General features: G+C 35.2%; 1 non-coding gene across 1 annotated transcript; it reads right to left on the bottom strand.

Annotated features, from left to right (window-relative positions):
* Positions 1–961: 961 nt before the first annotated feature.
* LOC121227773 (small nucleolar RNA R71) lies at positions 962–1068 on the bottom strand. The gene has a single exon (XR_005925296.1). It is a non-coding gene; the product is annotated as a small nucleolar RNA R71 (small nucleolar RNA).
* Between the last annotated feature and the right edge of the window lie 12967 nt (positions 1069–14035).

The raw sequence follows: 14035 nt of genomic DNA, 5'->3' as shown, positions 1-14035 counted from the left end.
TACTTAGCTTTATTTGTGCTTAGGTTAGGATTAATGTAGTTCTCGCCTCCCTTAGGTACGATCCTCGGAGTACTCACCTACTTCGTTGTAAATATAGAACAACCTGAACCATATACTTGCGGGTACAACATATTTGACATATTTTGTAGGAATTTTACTTTGGACATTGGTATGTCCAGAAGCGATCAAGTTGTTGGGGCCATTGTCGGCGAGGTAACATTACTGGATTGGTTTTTAATTTTTGTAGTTAATAGAATAATTAAGAATTTTTTAAATTATAAATACAATTTTACTTTTTTCTTATTTTTGCTAACACCTTTTGTTCTCTTTCTGGTTTAGTGTATGACTCGTAGTAGGGGAACACCTAAAGAGCCAGCCACAGATCCAGAAAGAATAATTCATAGGAATCATCGACAGCAACAACAACAGTAGCAACAACAGATGTAGAACCAACCGCCTATTGTAGGCAATTTACCACCATGAGATAACCTATTGTTTGATGAAATTAACAATAACAACCCAGAAGACCTACCACTACCACCACCACCACCACCACCACCACCACCACCACCACCACCATAGCTTCCCGCGAATATACATACAACGCGCAATGAAAGAACCCTAAGGGACTATGCACTACCAAGTCTAGAGATGGTTCAAGGAAGTATAAATAATTTTGAGATCAAACCAGCAATGATCTAGATGATCCAAAATAATTTACAATTGAGAGGCACAATGATCGAGGACCCAAATAAGTATTTAAAATGGTTTCTTCGACTTTGTTACACTTTTAAGTATAACCGAGCCACTGATGACGCTATTCGTCTTTGGTTGTTCCCTTTCTCCTTAATAGCTAATGCTTTCTCTTTTTTAGATTCGCAGGCACCAGGATCTATCACAACATGGGATGAGCTTGTAGGAAAAGTTTTACAAAAAAAATTTCCCTATCAACAAAATGGTCTAACTGAGAAAGGGGATCGCAACTTTTAAATAATTAGAAGGAGAAAATTTTCACGAAGCTTGGGAGTATTTTAAAATGCTAATTCAGAGATGCCCACACCATGGATTACTTGAGTGGCTACGGTTGCAAATGTTCTATAATGGGTTGGATGCACACGTACGACCAGGACTAGATGGAGTTGCAGAAAAAGCCTTGATGAACAAGACATATAGTGATGCATATGAAATAATAAAGAGTATGACAATGAATTCCTACTAGAAACCAATAGAACGTTACACATATGACCAGAAGCCATCCACGATCAAAGCTGTTCAAGATAAAGATAGATACGAACAAATAATGGACAGGTTAAACCATTTAGAATCTTCATCTAGTGCGTCATCTATATATGGAGGAGACAAACCTCTCTTTTGGTACATCAATAATCTTACTGAAGATGTGAATTACATTAAGAATAGGGCTGGAAACCCTTACCCAAGTACTTATTGTAACACTCCTACCTATATCTGTAACACCCCATTTTCAGTGAGATCGGAACAGCGGTTTCGAGACCACAAATTTCAGCCAAAAATAAAATTTTATTTTATTTTATTTTATGGTTGGCATCATGGTAGGAAGGTCACATGAAAATTTTGATACGAAAATTTTACCGATTGTGTGTTTAATTAGGGAAAGGACTAAATTGCATAAAATGTAAAAGTTGGGTTCTAGTAGTTATAGGTATCAAATAGCTATGGAATTCAAAACTTAAGGTCCTTATATGGTAATTAGACCATTGAAGAGTAGTTAGTAGATATTTTAATGACTCATCCATGGAAAAATTAGAAAAGGGTAGGGACTAAATTGGAAATTAATAAAATATAATAATTAATTAAAAAGAAAAAATCATCTATTTTCATATCAACTTCCCCAATTTTTATATGGAAACCCTAGGAGAGAGGAAGAAAACTTTTCAAGCTTAAAAAGGTATGAAATCAAGTCCCGTCTTTAGTAATTTCTATATTTTTCGAATTGGGATAGTCTAATCTTTCTATTTAGGGGATTTATTTGAAAAGTTATCAAGGTATGAAATTTGGGTCATGGATGAATATGCTGAAAATTAGAAATTTATGGTAGAAAATGAAAAGTTATTCATAGGTAAGTAATTTTTTATGAAAACTTGATTTAGGGACTAAAAATGAAAAAGTGGTAAAAACCCATGAAAAATTATGAAATTTGTGAAATGTATGTGCTGTAAATGTAGTATATAAATTTTGGCTAGACTTGGAAAGAGGGTTAAATTTCATGAATTTCATTTTCCGAGCCTAGGGACGAAATTAGAATTTTTGAAAAAGATAGGGGCAAAATGATAATTTTGCCTAGAATGTAATAGGGTTATTTTGCCTAGGATGTAATAGGATGCAAACATATATGAAATGTGATAGATTAATAGTTAAATTTACCCATATAGATCCGGAAAGACCAACTACGGAAATAGATCGAGGAAAGAAAAAGGTTTCGGATTAGTTGAAATTCAAATACGAACCATTATCAAGGTAAGTTCGTGTAACTTAAATATGTATGTTAATATGCTTGAATTGAATTGTATGATTGTGTTGATATGTATGAGACGATATACATAAAGAAATAGTCATAAGTTGTGACATATGGACAAATTGTCGTGTTCCAGTTGAATGTTGAATTTTGATAGATTAAGGTGATTTCTTGAATAAGAATAATATTGCATACGTTGCAGATAGAATTTAACCCAGACGGGTAATTCTAATGTAAGATCTCTTGAGCTTATATTATATATTGGATTTAGTTCGGACGAGTAATCCAAATTAAGCTTTCTAGAGTATATGCTACGGATAGGATTTAGCCTGGACTGGTAATCCTGTTGTAAAATGTGTAGCTCAAGGGTGTGCCTTTTTATTATGTACCCTAACGAGTACTCTTGCACATGAGTATATTACCCGAACATCCATCAAAATTTCAATAGTTCGACGGAAAGAACTCTTGAAGTGTGGAAAGGTGAAATTAACAGAAGCTGGTAATGTAATGAGCTTATCCATGTTTACTTGATTTTTATATGAGGTTATGTGATTAACTTGTTGAATTGAGTGTTTGTGTTTAGGTAAACTCAGCCAAAATTTATGGAAAGTATGACTATGTACGCTTGTATTTATAAAAATGAATGGTAAGTTTATATTCTATTATACGAACTTACTAAGCATAAAATGCTTACTCTATTTAATTTTCCCTATCTTATAGTGCTCAAAAGCTCATGAGATTGGAAGTCGGTCAGACCAATCATCACACTACCCACTGTCTTATTTTGGTATAATTAGAAATATTATTTTGGTATAATGGTATAAGCTTATTTGGCCAATGATGGCTTGTAATTGTTGTTTTGTAATCTAGCCATTGGAGTGGCTAGTGATGGTCTAAGTTTGGCTATTTTGAAGTGATGTTTTGGTAATCACATAAGTGCTTATTATGTGATAGTTTGATGGAATTATGTTAGCATATAAGTTAATGATAAGAGTAAGTTTATATCCATTGATGTATGAGTTAATACCACATGATCGATGGCAAATCTTATGTGAATATGATGTTGGATTGGTGGATATATGCTTGTGAGTTTTGGTGCAGGAAAATTGTAACAGCCTGACTTTGGGCCTAATCAGAATAGTGGTTTCAGAACCACTATTCTGAAGCTGAAAAAATTATTTTAATATTATTTATATGTGACGGCATGATTATAAAGGTGCATGAAAAATTTGGTGAATAAATTTTAACGTTTGGGAGCTAAATTGCGAAAAAGGACTAAATCGCATAAAGGGTAAAAGTTCAATTTCACTTGATAGACATACCAAATAGGTAGAGATCCAAAAATTTAAGGTCTTTAAAGGGCAAATAGACCCTTAAAATGCAGCATGGCATGCCATAGGGACAAATTAGGCTAGTCAATGTTAGGTAAAAATTTGGTGACTTGTTTGACTAAAAAGAAATAAAATAAACAAAAGATGATATCACTCATTTCACTTCTTCTTCTTGACCAAAATTCTCAAAAAAAATAAGGGTTTTGAAGCCTTGAAATTTCAACCAAGCTAGCCTCTTGCAAGTAAGTCAATTTGAGGGTTATTCTTGATAATTTTTGTACTTTTGGGACCCTTAAAGCTTAATCTATCTACTGAGGGGACAATTTTGTTAAATGATTGATAGTCTAGGGACTTACAATGAAAGGATTTGTATGTTTGCTGAGTTTTTATGGAAGAAAATGAGTCTTGGTTGTTGAGTGAACAACTTTTGTGAAAGGACTTCTCATGAAAACCCTGATAGGACCATTTTGTAAAGTTTGTAAAATAGATAGTAATTTTGATAAATATTGAGAATTTGGGTGGTCATTAGAGAAATAAATGGTCGGTTAGGCTTGGCTATTAAGGAAATTTGATAAAAATAAATTTTCGGGCCTAGGGGTAAAATCATAATTTTTGTAAAGTTTAAGGGCAAAATGGTCATTTTACCAAAGTATGAGTCTTAAGTTGAATTGAATGATTTGTATATTAAATAAGCTAATTTTTGAAAATTTAGATCAATAGAAACGTGATTCGAGCTTGGATCGAGGGAAGAACAAAATTTATGAGGATTAGACTCGTTCCTATCACTTTGTGCCGAGGTAAGTACATATGTAAGTAGTATGTCATTGTAGCTTACTTTTAAATGTTTTATTTTTACCATGTATCATAATCTACTCGATAACATGAAAGTATATTTAACGCGATATAAGAGTAACCTACATTATGAACAAGTACGACAGCATCAGGTCAGACACGAGATCCTGTCGAACCTTGAAAATAGTATAGGATACAAAAGGTAAGTCATGAGAAATTGCATGGTCTGAACTCCTGAGTTGAGTCTGAGTTCATGAGGCAAGTGAAATATGTAATGTGGGTCCGGGTACTGATTTTGTGTGTAGACCTTTGAGTAGCTCAATGAGCGAACATTACATGATAGAGCTATGGGGTCCGGGTACTGACTTCGTGAAAAGGCCCGTGAGTAGCTCAAGTATGCAAGTATTACAAAGTACGAGGTAGTTTTGGCCACTTGTATAGTACTTAGGAGTAAACTACTATGTATTCGTTGATATTTTCGAGTGTTTAAAGGGGTAACTCGATGAATGGATTGGCGATACTTCCAATGAGGTATGCCAATAGAGAGAATGAACTTGAGTTATTTTACGGGTAACTAAAGGTATGTATACTAAAGTCTCGAATGAAGACCATAGTATGTGATGAGATGTAGTAAGTATGCATAAAAGAAGGAAGAACAAGATAGTGAGGTTAAAATGATATATCATTTAAGTATGATAAGCCATTGTTTGATGAATGTATTTCTAATTACACTTATTTGCACATATGTACTTACTAAGCTTTTATGCTTACCCTTTTTCCTTTCCATTTTCTTTTTAGTGCCGCCAAAGTAGTTCGAGGATCGTCGCCTACGTTGAAGAAGCCAATCACACTATCCTCGAAGCTCTTGGTATAGCTAGTTTTATCATTTTGATTATGGCATGTATAGGAATCTTTGATTTTATTTTTGTGGCACATTGTTTTGGGGCCAAAGGTGTTGGCTTGTTTTAGCATTTGACTCTTTTTTTATAAGGCCATGAAAATGGCTAATAGTGTAAGTCATTATATGAATGCAAGATAGTCTTTGCGAATGTGAAATTGTTGATATAGTTAAATTTTTGAAATGTATATAGGCCTTAGCTATGGTTGTTGGTTGAGAACTCATATTAAATTAGACCTTGATATGTTGATTAGTATTAAATTTTGTTTCAGGGTGGCATAAGGCTTGGTAAATAGCCTTATATTGTCCACACGGGTAGACATATGGGCGTGTGTCTAGGCTGTGTATGACATACGGCCAGCCTCATGGGTGTGCTGTTCAGCTATGTGTCCCCTGCACGTAAATTTTACAAGTCAGTATGCATGGTAGTAAACACACGGGTAGAGACACGGCCGTGTGTCTCAGCCGTGTGCAGGGCATGGTCTAGCACACGGGCGTGTGCCTTGGCCGTGTGCCCCAAATTGGATGCTGACATTAGAAACAGAATGTTAAGGTTTCTAGACACGGGCTAGGACATAGGCATGTCATGTCAGTGTGAGGGACACGACCATAGACACGAGCGTGTGCCCGGCCGTGTGAAAACCCCTGTAGGTTCGAATTTAGTATTTAATTCACACAGGCTTGGGATACGGGCGTGTCCCTAGGTGCTTAGGTCGTGTGTGCCACACGGGCCATCAGCACGACCATATTCAAGTTCCACACAGGCATGTTGCCCATCCGCATGGGTGTGTGCCCTTTTTTAGAGGTCATTTTTCCTAGTGTTGATTAAAGGACCTGAATCGGTCTCGAGTGATTTCCAGGAGATGCTTTAGGCCTTATAAGCCCCTGATAAGAAGTTTTGGAAAAGTTTGAAATAATCTTGAATTTAATCAACTCCTGGTGACTAGTAAATGTTTGAATGCATATGTTTAACTTTTGTAACACCTCGTATTCCGTCCCTACGTAGGGCATGGGTGTGGGGTGTTAAAAAATGATGAGTTATGGGTGACAAATGAGGCTAGGAAATGACTTTATTTTTGTCCACACGGGTAGACACATGGGCGTGTGTCTTGGTCGTGTGTGACACACAGTGTAACACCTCTAACCCATATTTGTCACCGGAGTAGGGTTATAAGGTATTACCAATCAATTCACAACATAAGGCATACATTTATCAATCGTAAAGCATTCATTCTCATAAATCATTCAACACATTCATATTGTCCCTTATAAGGGATTACGAGGCCTTAAACACGCTTTAGAAGTGGTTCGGGAATAAACTGACTTCATACGAAAATTTTGGAAACTTAGAAAAATTTCAAACATACAGGGGTCACACACCCGTGTGAATAAGCCGTGTGCTTGACATGGCTCCAAACACGCCTGTGTCTCAGGCCGTGTGGAAACAGAGCATACATACTGACTTGGATCACACGTCCAACCACACGCTCGTGTGCCCTTCGAAGTGGCCACACACGCCCGTGTGCCAGGCCATGCACTAGGTCGTGCCAAGACTGGAGGGTATACTGATTTATGCAACACAGCCAAGTCACATGCCTGTGTGCTAAGCTATATGCCAATTAGGGGGTATATTGACTTGTACCACACGGCCAGTCACACGCCTGTGTGTGAGACTGTGTGGAGCATACTGACTTCATTTAATAACAACAGTAGGGGAAACACGGCAGTGTAACATGATTGTGTATCACACACAGCTGAGTCGCACGCCCGTGTCTCTACCCGTGTGGACAAAAATAGGCCATTTTCAAGGCCAATTTGCCACCCTTATTCATGTGCACCTAAACAATCAAAATGGTACCATTTCATCACACAATTAGGGAGCCAAAGCATCAACCAAATGCACAATTCATACAATATCCATTTCAACCAATTTCAATACTCTATTCAATGCCATTTACCTAGTCAAATACTTATCAGTTCAACTTCTAAAATCATATTTCATCAAAGCATTTCTTAAGCATTTAAACTCCACAATTCAAATATCCATGCTCATACCATACATGTCAAAATAAACCATTTCTATTAGCCAAACACACATCAACATTAACATCCTTTACAAGCCAACTCTCATGGCTATAAACACAACCAAAATACCATACCTAGCTTATACATGCCATATACCATATATACATAACTCAAAAGTACTAAATAGATGTCCGATAGTGCGATGATGTTCCCGATGACTTTCGAATCTGAGCTAGCCTTGATTCTCTATAAAACATAGAAAAAATAACCCGAAGTAAGCTTTATGGCTTAGTAAGCTTGTATATAAATAACTTAATTCACCAAATAAATAAAAATCAACCAATTATACACATTAAGTACAAACCTTTCTCATGTCTCAAAACATGATCAAATACCATCTCATCGAACTTTCTCTATTTAATACTCGAATAGGTTCTATACATACCTGTATCGCCTCGTACTAACCTCTTTCACATCCACATCATTTGTTTACCCCTTGAACTATTCAAAATAAAAATCGGATACTCATAAATCTCGTACAATAAGTACCTATACCATGACCTGTAGCCAAATCAAGGTAACTTATCCGAAGAACTATTTTCATGGCCTAAAGCCAAAATATCCAATATGCATGGCCCAAAGCCAAATAGGTATAGCTAGCACCCGAAGTGCTAATAACATGGCCTAAAGCCAACTCGTCCGATATGAATGGCCCAAAGCCAAATAGGTATATCATCTTATAACACGTCACAAGTATCCAAATCTATTCCTAAAGTTCGACCGGGATTTCTATCTTATCGATTCCATCTTCGAATAATTCTGTAGAGTGGTATTTACAATTCATACATTAATGAAAATCTCATAATCACAATTTAGGCAATATCAACGCATTTAACATACATTTATAATGAAATCGTCAAATACGAACTTACCTCGGGTATAAAAACGACTAAATGAGTCAATTACTCGATAATCTTGCCTTTCCCCTGATCTAATTCCAGATTCCTCTTTTCTTGATCTAAATATATTCAAAATTAACTTCTTTAATCAACCACTCATTCAATTTAGTCCAAAACATACATTTAGGCCTATTTGCACTTTAGCCCCTAAACTTTCACATTTAATCAGTTTAGTCTCTATTTCACAAATACACAAAATTCACAAAACTTCATTAAACCCAAGCTTGGTCGAATTACATATAAGTCCCTAGAAGCCCAAAACTTTCATTTATTCACACTTTTAACTACTACATTCACATTTTCTCAATTTAATCCCTTTTTTACATTTTTGTCAAAAATCACTTTACAAAAACTATTAATCTATCAATTAACCTTCATAATCTATCATCAATCATAAAATTACTCAAGTATTCAACAATGAGAATATGTTAAACCTTTAACAATTTTTAAATCTATGGTACGGGCTAGCTAGAATACAAAGCAACGATTTCAAAAATGTAAAAGTCATCAAAAACCGAGCTCAAAACACTTACCAAATTGAACTTACAAGTATCGAACCCTAAAACTCAATTCAAAGCTTTCTTCTTCTTCAACATTTGGCCAAAAGAAAGAAATATGGACAAAAATTCATGTTTTGTTGTATTTTAATTAACATATTTACATAATTACTTATTTACCCTTAATGAATTAAACATAAAAATTTATAATGCATGTCCATTAATGTCCATTAGCACTACCAATGGTCTAATATCATTATAAAGACCTTTGATTTATTAAATCATAACAATTAAGCATTTTAAACAAATAGTATGCAACTTTTGCATTTTACTCGATTAAATCATTTTTTTCTCAAATTGAGCAATTAAACGATAAAATTAGCTCACGAAATTTTTGCACATACATGCTATCATGTTGTAAACACCAAAAATAATATTAAAATAATTTTCCAACATCGAATTTGTGGTTCCAAAACCACTATTCTGATTTAGCTAAAATCAGAATGTTACAACTCTCCCCCTTAGGGATTTTCATCCCCGAAAATTCTTACCAGTGAATAGGTTCGGGTATTATTTTCTCATAGCATCCCCGGGTTCCCATGTAGCTTCTTCAATCCCGTGTTGATGCCATGACACTTTTACTAATGCAAGTTTCTTATTTATCAACTCTTTGATCTCATGAGCTAAGATTCGAATCAGTTCTTTGACATATGACATATCATACTGAATTTCAACCTCTGTCGGGGAAATGACATGTGAAGGGTCGGATCAGTATCGTCGAAGCATCGATACATGAAACACATTATGTATTTTCTCTAACTCAGATGATAAAGATAACTGATATGCCACTGGCCTAACTCGTTCAATAATTTCGTACAATCCGATGAATCGCGGACTCAATTTTCCTTTCCAACCAAACCGTAATATCTTTTTCCATGGTGATTTCAAGAACACTTTATCCCCAATCTAAAACTCATTATCTTTTCGTTTCAAGCCTGTATACGATATTTGTTGATCCAATGCTGCTTTTAAACTATCGCGACTTACTTTCACTTTTTCTTTAGTCTCTCTGATTAGATCAACCCCGTGAATCTTATTCTCGCTAAGCTCAGTACAATATAACGGTGTTCTACATTTACGTCCGTATAGAGCTTCGTGCAGTGCCATCTTAATACTCGATTGGAAGCTATTATTGTAAGTAAATTCAATCAGCGGTAGATATTTCTCTTAATTGCCTTCAAACTCAAGAATGCAACATCGTAACATATCCTCAAATATTTGAATAACTCACTTGGATTGACCATCTAATTGTGGGTGAAATGCAGTGCTAAAATGCAGCTTTGTACCTAAAGCTTCTTGTAATTTCTTCCAAAATCGCGAAGTGAATCTCGGATCTCAATATGAAACAATAGATAAAGGAACACCACGTAATCTCACAATTTAAAATATATGTAACTCGACTAATTTATCAAGCGAGAAATCTATATGTACCGGAATGAAATGAACTGATTTCGTCAATCTGTCAACAACAACCTAGATCGCATCTTTCTTTCTTGGAGATAAAGGTAAACCCGATACAAAGTCCATTGTTACTCTATCCCACTTCCACTCGAGAATAAAAATAGGCTGTAATAAACCTGACAGTACTTGATGCTCAACTTTGACTTACTGACAAATCAAACATTTTGAAAAAAATTCTGAGATATCTCGTTTCATGCCATGCCACCAATAAGGTTGTTTCAAATCATTATACATTTTTGTGCTCCCCGGATGTACTGATAAACAACTACTTGTGCTTTGTTTAGAATCTTACGAATGAGCTTAGAATTTCTTGGTACACAAATTCTATCACGAAACATCAAACTGTCACCAGGCCCTATTTGAAACTTTGAATCAGAAGTTGACTCACACTGAGCTCGTTTTGCTTCCAATTTAGTATCAAATATTTTAGCCTCACAAATCTAGTGTATAAATAACAGTCTCACTTTCAACTCGGCTACTATCGAACAATCGTCAGACAAAACTAATTGTGTGTTCAAAGCATGTAAAGTAAATAAGGACTTTCGACTCAAAGCATCAGCAACAACGTTCGCTTTCCCCGGATGATAGTAAATCACTAATTCATAGTCTTTTAACAATTCTAACCATTTTCACTGTCGTAAATTCAAATCCTTCTAAGTTATCAGATATTTCAAGCTTTTGTGGTTGGTATAAATATGGTATTTCTCACCAAACAAGTAATGACGTCAAATTTTCAATGCGAACACTATCACGGCTAACTCTAGATCGTGCATCGGATAATTCTTTTTGTGTGGCTTCAAATGCCTCGAGGCATAAGCTACAAGTTTGCCTTCTTGCATCAAAGCACAACCCAGACCATTTAATGATGCATCACTGAAAACTACAAATTCTTTACCTGACTCAGGCTGAACTAACACTAGTGCCTTTGTAAATAATGCTTTCAACTGTTCGAAGCTCTGCTGACACTTTTCTGACCACTCAAATTTAACATCTTTTTGAAGCAATCTTGTCATCAGAGTTGCAATCATCAAGAATCCTTTCACAAATTGTCTATAATAACCTACTAGTCCCAAAAAACTATGGACTTCGCATATATTTCTCGGAGGCTTTCAATCTATGATCGCAGAAATTTTGCCCGGGTTAACTTGGATACCTGCGACTAAAACTATATGTCCCAGAAAACCAACCTCTTGTAGCCAAAACTCACATTTGTTGAATTTTGCAAACAATTGTTTATCTCTTAGAGTTTGTAGCATGATTCTTAAATGCTCAGCATACTCAGATTCATCTCGAGAGTAAATTAAAATATCATCAATAAACATAACTACGAATCGATCTAAGTACAGCCTAAAAATTCGGTTCATCAAGTCCATAAAAACCACAGGTGCATTTGTTAGTTCGAAAGGCATAACAAGAAATTCGTAGTGTCCTTACCTTGTCCTAAATGTAGTCTTTGGCACATCTGAGTCTTTAACTCGCAACTGGTAATAACCCGATCTCAAGTCAATTTTCGAAAACACTATTGCCCCTTTTAACTGATCAAACAAATCATCTACTAGTGGCAAAGGGTATTTATTCTTGGTCGTCACTTTGTTAAGCTATCGATAGTCTATATGGAAGAGAAACTCGGTCTAGCAAAACCTCTATCTGTCAACTCTTGCAACTGAGCTTTCAATTCTTTTAACTCTATCGGAGCCATTCTGTATGGAGCTATTGATATCGTATTGTTCCCAGTACTAATTCAATACCAAACTCAACCTCTCTGCTAGGTGATAAACCCAGTAAATCTTCAGGAAATACATCTGGATACTCGCACACAACTGGTACTAATTCAATCTTTGTTTCTGTCACTTTCATATCAAGTACATATGCAAGATAAGCTTCACACCCCTTTCTCACAAATCTCTGAGCTCACATAGACGAGATCACACCTGGAAAACTACTTAGATCATCATATTCAATTCTAATAGTCTCATTATTTTGACATTTCAGTTCAATTGTATTTCGTCTACAATTCACTATAGCCTCATGCATTGTCAACCAATCCATACCCAAAATCACATCAAATTCATCGAATGGCAATAACATCAGATTAGCTGGAAAATAGAAATCTTGATGCATTAATGGAAAAGTCTTGCAGACTTTTTCAACCAAAACAAATTTGCCTAAGGGGTTCGATACTCTATGTAACAACCCGATTTTGGGGCTAGTAGGAATAGTGGTTTTAGGACCACAAATCTGACATAAAAAAAGTCATTTTTATTACATTTTTATGGTCTATAGTTTCACGGAATGATTTCGTAAAAAATTCGTTCAAAAATTTTGATGTTTGGGCACCCAATTTAGTAAAAAGGACTAAATTGTAAAAAAAGTGCAAAAGTTGAGTTCTACATGTTAGAGGTGTCCAATTGCTATGAGATTTTAAATTAGACGTCCTTATATGATAATTATACCATTTTATATTTTTTTGGACAAAAATGGGCATAGATAGGTGAATTTTGAAAGAAATGCATTAAGGGCATTTTGGTCATTTAGTAAATAAAAGAATAAAAAGGGAAAATAAAGCCAAAATTGTGTCCATCTTTCTTTTACCTTGGAAGAATTTCATAAGGGCTCCATAGCTATGGTTTCATCAACTTTCAAGCTTGATAATAAGTGCACCCTAGCCCCGTTTTTAATATTCTTTATATTTTTGAAGTTTTCGTAACCCGATTTACCTATTTCTACCATTATTTTGAAGTAGGGTTCATGTTTAAAAATTTACACATGTGTTACATGCATGTATTTTGATATTTGATGGAAGATATTGTATGTTTAAGGTGTGATAGACAACTTTTACTGAGTAACTTTTCATGAAAATACCTAAAAGGACCTATTTGTAAAAAGTTGTAAAATGGGTATTAAAAATCTAATTTGATGAATAATGTGGGATAATATGAGCATGTTTATGGTTCGGCTAGGCTTAGTAACCAAGAAATTGAATACATTTCATTTTACGAGCCTAGAAACTAATTCATAAATATGTTAAAGTTTAGGGGGCAAAAATGTAATTTTTCCTTAGTATGATTTTTGGACTGAATTGAGTAATGTGAATAATAAATAAGCTATAGATCAAGAAAAGTGAAGTTCAGACCTTGATCGGGAAAAGAATAAGGTGTTTGGTGATTAAATCCATTTCTTCTATTTTTGTACCGAGGTAAGTTCGCATGTAAATAATGCATTATTATTTATGCTTCAATTGTGTTATTACTGTATGAATTTTGAATTGCTCTTTCAATAAATTCGACAAAGTTTCGAAAAGGGTGATATATCTCGGTTGAACCTTCGGAATAGATAGGATACGGATGTCATGGCATTAGGGTTATTTGAGTTTACGTGTAAGACAATATCTGGGACATGGCATCGATATGAGATTCGTGTAAGACCATAGATGGGCTATTGGCATCGACTTGAGATCCCATGTAAGACCATATGTGGGATATGGCATTGGTATGGTACTATGTGAGTGAGATTTTCCC

This window comes from Gossypium hirsutum, chromosome A03 (assembly GCF_007990345.1).
Source record: "Gossypium hirsutum isolate 1008001.06 chromosome A03, Gossypium_hirsutum_v2.1, whole genome shotgun sequence".
NCBI lineage: Eukaryota > Viridiplantae > Streptophyta > Magnoliopsida > Malvales > Malvaceae > Gossypium > Gossypium hirsutum.
This window is presented reverse-complemented; position numbering and strand designations above follow the sequence as displayed.